Here is an 8459-nt window from a genome sequence, read left to right as displayed (position 1 = left end):
GAATATAAAAAATCCTTATTAGCTGAAGACGATAAACTGTGTATAAATACCATCTGAAATGTATAAGGTAAGATAGCAATGCGAACATCCAAATGGGCAGTTACAGCATAAGTTCTGTTGAAACAAATGTCTTGACAAGGCCATTTTTCGATGGAAGTATATAAATATTTTTTTTACAACTTCGGACGTCTTTTTCTTTTTGAAATATAGTATTTATTTCCATTCCATCCGCGTTTCGACGTGTATAAAACTAACTAAAAGGGCCCACAGAAAAGCCTTTAACATAAAAAGTGAAACCATCTGGAGTGTAAACAAACAGTAGCAAGAAAAAGGCGTTTAAATTTATAAAACAAATATTGTCTTGATTAAGCAGTTATAACGGCACGACGAGTAATTTATAGAATTTATAATATATAATTGTTCTGAAATTTACAGACTTCATTGAGACTGCGCGTAACTAACATTATTTTCAATGTGGAGCTATATGAAGTTAGTTAAAGCAGATTGCCCTTGCTGTGTGGAGAATGTTATGTAATGTTACTGACGTGAAGAATTAAAAATTAACGGGAAATTTTCGCACACTTGCTCCGCTTTTAATTCGCGTGATAATCAGTACTGCAGACTCCCAGTTATTCACATTTGTGTTTTTCGGTAAGCAGATTACTCATGTTCAGTGTGTATATTAAATTTAAAAATTAAATTCGTAGGGCGAACAAATTCCAAGCTTGCATTACGTCGTTTTTACATTTAAATTAATGAATGAAACAAAAAAAATAAGCAACAGTATTTACTCATTTTGCAGGAGTGAACTGCAAACGGCGCTGAGAACTGAAATGTCGCATCTACCATATCAGGAAGCCAGTTACTGTTTCGCAACGGAGTATCTGTCGTCATCAATGTAGCTACTTACTGGATCCAAAGTCAAGGTCAGTCTCATGCTTGACCAGTAAGCGTTTGGAACAGTACGGGAACTCCGCACGCTGTCCTGGTCAAGCCGTGAGCGCTTGGCAAACATACAATGGAAAAAGTGAGCAATTATTCATTCTTGAAAATAATATAAAATGCGTAAATTAAGGAATATATCATAAATAAACTGGCGAAGGCTTTATTTCATGAGAAAGAGTCGTATGCGATCAAATATTGACTAAAGTTGAAGAAAAAGGCGCATGAAGCTATATGTAAGGAGCTTAACATTATATGGGAGATTTAAAGAATAAGAAGAAGAAGCAAACTCAGCAGATTACGCACGAAGTGAAAAACTACTAATAATAACAGGACAGGAAAAAGTACTGTACATAGAAACTCTCAACAAATATAAGGATAAGTTAGTGGGACTTCTGCTAAGGCATCAAGGAACCGTTTCCACGTAACAGGGAGCAACAGTACAGAGCAAACTGTCGTTGCAGACAGTACTACTAAGTATACAGAGTATTACAAAAAGGTGCGGCCAAACTTTCAGGAAACATTCCTCACACACAAATAAAGAAAAGATGTTACGTGGACATATGTCCGGAAACGCTTAATTTCCATGTTAGAGCTCATTTTAGTTTCGTCAGTATGTACTGTACTTCCTCGATTCACCGCCAGTTGGCCCAATTGAAAGAAGGTAATGTTGACTTCGGTGCTTGTGTTGACATGCGACTCATTGCTCTACTGTACGCATCAAGCACATCAGTACGTAGCATCAACAGATTAGTGTTCGTCACGAACGTGGTTTTGCAGTCAGTGCAATGTTTACAAATGCGGAGTTGGCAGATGCCCATTTGATGTATGGATTAGCACGGGGCAATAGCCGTGGCGCGGTACGTTTTTATAGAGACAGATTTTCAGAACGATGGTGTCCCGACAGGAAGACGTTCGAAGCAATTGATCGGCGTCTTAGGGAGCACTGAACATTCCAGCCTATGACTCGCGACTGGGGAAGACATAGAACGACGAGGACACCTGCAATGGACGAGGCAATTCTTCGTGCAGTTGACGATAGCCCTAATGTCAGCGTCAGAGAAGTTGCTGCTGTACAAGGTAACGTTGACCACGTCACTGTATGGAGAGTGATACGGGAGAACCAGTTGTTTCCGTACCATGTACAGCGTGTGCAGGCACTATTAGCAGCTGATTGGCCTCCACGCGTACACTTCTGCGAATGGTTCATCCAACAATGTGTCAATCCTCATTTCAGTGCAAATGTTCTCTTTACGGATGAGGCTTCATTCCAACGTGATCAAATTGTAAATTTTCATAATCAACATGTGTGGGCTGACTAGAATCCGCACGCAATTGTGCAATCACGTCATCAACACAGATTTTCTGTGAACGTTTGGGCAGGCATTGTTGGTGATGTCTTGATTGGGCCCCATGTTCTTCCACCTACGCTCAATGGAGCACGTTATCATGATTTCATAGGGATACTCTACCTGTGCTACTAGAACACGTGCCTTTACAAGTACGACACAACATGTGGTTCATGCACGATGGAGCTCCTGCACATTGCAGTCGAAGTGTTGGTACGCTTCTCAACAACAGATTCGGTGACCGATGGATTGGTAGAGGCGGACCAATTCCATGGCCTCCACGCTCTCCTGACCTCAACCCTCTTGACTTTTATTTATGGGGGCATTTGAAAGCTCTTGTCTACGCAACCCCGGTACCAAATGTAGAGACTCTTCGTGCTCGTATTGTGGACGGCTGTGACACAATACGCCATTCTCCAGGGCTGCATCAGCGCATCAGGGATTCCATGCGACGGAGGGTGGATGCATGTATCCTCGCTAACGGAGGATATTTTGAGCATTTCCTGTAACAAAGTGTTTGAAGTCACGCTGGTACGTTTTGTTGCTGTGTGTTTCCATTCCATGATTAATGTGATTTGAAGAGAAGTAATAAATTGAGCTCTAACATGGAAAGTAAGCGTTTCCAGACACATGTCTACGTAACATATTTTCTTTCTTTGCGTGTGAGGAATGTTTCCTGAAAGTTTGGCCGTACCTTTTTATAACACCCTGTAATTATGGGAGTGTCGGATACAGACGGTATGTTATTACTAGATAAAAAGAGATGGAGGAAGACATCCGACCAATCCAAAGACGCATTACTTTAAAAAATATCTGGGGTCATTTAGTCACTAACAGTTTTTGTTACGTCAAATATGAGCTGCCTGTAATAGTGTCCTCAGACGTCTGATTGCTTTGATGTGGCGTACCACCAATTCCTTTCTTGGTGAGCGATCGCTGAATTCGGTTGGCCAGAACTCCACTGTGTATACACTGAGGCGACAAAAGTCATGGAATACCTGCTAATATCGTGTTGGACCTCCTTCTGCCTGGAGTAGGGCAGCAACTCCACGTGGCATGGACACAAGAAGTCATCGGACGTCCCCTGCAGAAATATTGAGCCATGCTGACTCTATAGCCGCCCATAGTCGCGAAAGTTTGCCGATGAAAGATTTTGTGCACGGACTGATCTCTCGCCTATGTCCCGTAAATGTTCGATGAGATTCATGCGAAACGATCTGGATGGCCAAATCATTGGCTCGAACTGGCCAGAACGTTCTTCAAACGAATCACAAAAATTGCGGCCCAGTGACATAGCGCATTGTCATTAATAAAACTTCCATCTTTGTTGGGGAACATGTAGTCCATGAATGGTTGCCCGATGGTCTCCAAGCACCCGAAAATAACCATTTCCAGTTAATGAACAGTTCGGCTGGACCAGAGGACCTAGTCAATTCCATATAAACAGCCCACACCATTATGGAGCCACCTTCAGCTTACACACTGCCATGTTGATGACTTGGGTCCATGACTCTGTGGGGTCTGCACCACATTAGAACCCTATCACTCGCTCTTACCAACCGAAATCGGGACTTATCTGACCAGGCTACGGTTTTCCATTTGTCACGAGCCCGGGAGAGGCGCTGCAGACGATGTCGTGCTGATAGCAAAGGCACTCGCATCGACCGTCTTCTGCTATAGCTCTGCTACATTTCACCAGACTACAAATGGATATGTTCGTCGTACGTATCGCATTGATTTCTGCGGCTTTTTTACTGAGTGTTGCTTGTGTTTAGCACTGACAACTCTACGCAAACGGCGCCGCTTTCGGTCGCTAAGTGAAGGCCGTTGGCCATTGCATTGTCCGTTGTGAGAGGTAGTGCATGAAATTTGGTATTCTCGGCACACTCTTGAGACTGTGAGTCGCGGAATATTGAATTTCCTACCGATTTCCGAAATGGAATGTCGTATGCGTCTAGCTCCAACTACCATTCCGCGTTCAAACTCCGATAATTCCCGTCGTGTGGCTATAGTCACGTCGGAAAGATTTGCACATGAATCACCTGAGTAAAAATGATAGCTCCACCAATGCATCGCCCTTTTATACCCTGTGCACGCGATACTACCGCCATTTGTACACGTGCGTACCGCTGTCACACGACTTTTGTCACCTCAGTGTAAGTGACGGGTCAAAACGAGCAGAGTCACAAGTCCTCGTTCATGGGAAGTTAGTTTGATTCTTAACCTTGATCTTGATCTTGTGACTAATGTATGCATCATGGCGTGTCTGTTCGCCATACTTCCGCGAGGTGATAGGAATAATGTTTGTTTCTGGATCTGGAGTTTAACATTACCTACGATAACCAGACCATTTATATCTAGTGTTTAACACAATGCGGCAAATTGAAAAAGTTCTAAAACGAAACCCGTCGTTACACAATAAATGTGTAACAACACAGCTGAGGTGGTTGTAATTAATTAATAAAATTAATTCCTAACATTGGCTCAAAGTGAGAAGAGCAGCAACTTTGCACCACCACCGGTCCTCCCCTCGTCGGCCAAAAACGGGCGGCGATTACTTCCTCGAGTCAGTTAGCCTCGGGTCGAGATCAACTTTACGAGAGTGTGGTAGCAATATCGGGTAAATAGGTGGGGGATCTGAGAGACTAAAATAATTAGAATCTAAATCGATAAAAGTTAATTATTTATATTACTAAATCTGTCAATTCATTATTGCCATTGTTGTCTTCCGTAAGAAGACTGGTCCGATGATATTTCTAATATCTACAACAAGTATAAGATTTGTATCACTAGGAGCACACGGCCTAGTTCTAAATAATATATTTTGGGTGTGCGACCTTAACATGGTGTAACTGGAAGGACATTTACTGAACGCTATAGCAACCAGTGAAGTTTACCCTCATGAGAACTTAGCGAATCAGAACTCCATCGATAGTATTTCGGAGGTTGTCCAGGGATACTTTTTAAGTATTTTAGTACAAGGGGCGATCAACAGGTTTCCATATAAGAGCGTTGCTGCAACGCATATGCAATGTAATGCGACTCCAAAGTGGGTATATAAGAACTAACATATAGGCAAGGGATTATTGTGACATTCGTGTCTTTCTGACGAGTGTGTAATAAATGCGGAGAAGTGAACTGTCATGCTGTTATAACCAAATGTGTCCAAACAGGATCAACATGCTGTTATTCTTTTCTTCACTGGTAGACATCCATTGGAGAAGGAAAAATGTGTATAAGGTAGCATCACTATCAAAAAATAATGTGGAATGGTGTGCCAAGTTCCATGCTCGTCGTGATTTGACAAAAGACGCCGGTCGATATGGGAGGCCAGCTTCATCCATTGGGGCGAACTCAACTGGGAGGCACTCGGGAGTAGTAGGGTAGGTTTTTTTTTAGGGCAGAGTGCATTGTTGCCAGATGTATCTAAGATGGCGGTGATGATGTCATCCAAGATGGAGGCCTGTACACTTGGCAACAGCACATGACATCATCGAAGATGGCAGCCATGACGTCAGCTGATGACATGAGTACCATTATCCAAGATGGCCGCTTTTGGTGGGAAAGTGCCATGCTACCCTGGTGGGAAGTTTGAATTTTGGTGGGAAATTGAATTATGTGCTTCTATGGGTCACCTGGTAGTCCTCTGCCCTCGCTTTCCGACTTTTTGCTTGATGGTACATTATCCTCTTGGAAAATGGGCGGGAATTTCGAATTTGATGGGAATTTCTTTGTCCCATAGCTGTGCTGATGTGCCCAACCCACCCCACGCTATTAGCAGGAATTTCGAATTTGGGATGGAATTTTTTTTCTCCACTCATGTGACCAGAGTACGTGGCATGCGTTCAGTCTTTCTGAGCTGTCGTTGTGGAGCCATTGTGATGTGTTTGATCATCGAGATGAATGTGAAGGGTAGAGCAGCTTTCAATAGCTGCATTACGAGGTGCATTCAAGTTCTAAGGCCTCCGATTTTTTTTATAATTAACTACTCACCCGAAATCGATGAAACTAGCGTTACTTCTCGACGTAATTGCCCTGCAGACGTACACATTTTTCACAACGCTGACGCCATGATTCCATGGGAGCGGCGAAGGCTTCTTTAGGAGTCTGTTTTGACCACTGGAAAATCGCTGAGGCAATAGCAGCACAGCTGGTGAACGTGCGACCATGGAGAGTGTCTTTCATTGTTGGACTTCAAAGTTGTTATCACGAAGAAACTATTGCGTAACGTTAGCTCGATGAGCGGGTGCGTTGTCTTGGTGAAACAGACACATGCAGCCCTTCCCGGACGTTTTTGTTCTTCAAAACATTTTCGTGGGATGCACCTGTTACCGTAGTGCCCTTTGGAACGCAATGGGTAAGGGTTACGCCCTCGCTGTCCCAGAACATGGACACCATCATTTTTTCAGCACTGGCGGTTACCCGATATTTTTTTGGTGGCGGTGGATCTGTGTGCTTCCATTGAGCTGACTGGCGCTTTGTTTCTGGATTGAAAAATGGCATCCACGTCTCATCCATTGTCACAACCGACGAAAAGAGAGTCCCATTCATGCTGTCGTTGTGCGTCAACATTGCTTGGCAACATGCCACACAAGCAGCCATGTGGTCGTCTGTCAGCATTCGTGGCACTCACCTGGATGACACTTTTCGCATTTTCAGGTCGCCGTCATGCAGGATAGTGTGCACAGAACCCACAGAAATGCCAACTCTGGAGGCGATCTGCGATCTGTTCAACAGTCATTCGACGATCCCCCAAAACAATTCTCTCCACTTTCTCGATCACGTCATCAGACCGGCTTGTGCGAGCCCGAGGTTGTTTCGATTTGTTGTCACACGATGTTCTGCCTTCATTAAACTGTCGCACCCACGAACACACTTTCGACACATCCATAACTCCATCACCACATGTCTCCTTCAACTGTCGATGAATTTCAATTGGTTTCACACCACGCAAATTCAGAAAACGAATGATTGCACGCTATTCAAGTAAGGAAAACGTTGCCATTTTAAGTATTTAAAACAGTTCTCATTCTCGCCGCTGGCGGTAAAATTCCATCTGCCGTACGGTGCTGCCATCTCTGGGACGTATTGATAATGAACGCGGCCTCATTTTAAAACAATGCGCATGTTTCTATCTCCGGAGAAAAAAAATCAGAGGCCTTAGAATTTGAATGCACCTCGTACATATACACATTCGAAGGAGGACTGTAGCTACAGTTCACTACATGAGGAATGGAAGACCATGATAATGGAAGAGTGTAGGAGAAAGAAGCAGAAGAATTCAGATCAGCTAATTGTGACAATGCAGAGGGATGGAGCCAAGATGCATGTCATAACCGATACATGTTCATGCGCATGCACAAACTGCCAAGATATTCCACAAGAAGTATGCACTCTCCCAAAACAGAAGAGGCGGGCAGTTGATGTCAATTCGCTTCAGTGGAAGCATATTTGTATACGCGACATATACCATTGAAGAGAAATTGCTCATCCCCATCCAGTTCCCCTCCACCAACCCATCCTTGTGCCTGTGCAGAATGTGTTCTATCAAAGAGCTATTGGTGTCTGACCAGGAGGAGTTTAACAGCCATGTTGCCTGTAAGCATACAGCTGAGGACTGCACCCATAGCCTCCAACATGTAGAATGGAAGTGAGCATTAATGCTTGAATGTATGAAGAGGAAGAATACGGTCCTGCAAATAAATGCTTTGCATTGAGGTGTATTAAAGATGGATTACACAATGCAGGGAAACATCTGTTTCTGCTGAAACTGTCTGTCATTTCTAAAACCTACATATAAGCTCCCACCCCAGAAGAGACAACTGCCTCCAATCCAACAGACCAAAGAACTGAGATAGTTCTCGAGTTCACAGCTAGACAGCGCCACAATAGTTCACATGATCGTGCAGTTCAGCCAACAGGAGAACAGCATCATGACGTCATAGGCATGGTGTATACAGGGTGTTACAAAAAAGTACGACCAAACTTTCAGGAAACATTCCTCACACACAAAGAAAGAAAATATGTTATGTGGACATGTGTCCAGAAACGCTTACTTTCCATGTTAGAGCTCATTTTTTTACTTCTCTTCAAATCACATTAATCATGGAATGGAAACACACAGCAACAAAACGTACCAGCGTGACTTCAAACACTTTGCTACAGGAA

The sequence above is a fragment of the Schistocerca serialis genome, chromosome 4 (genome assembly GCF_023864345.2).
Source record: "Schistocerca serialis cubense isolate TAMUIC-IGC-003099 chromosome 4, iqSchSeri2.2, whole genome shotgun sequence".
Classification (NCBI taxonomy): Eukaryota; Metazoa; Arthropoda; class Insecta; order Orthoptera; family Acrididae; genus Schistocerca; species Schistocerca serialis.
Note: the sequence above shows the minus strand (reverse complement) of the source record.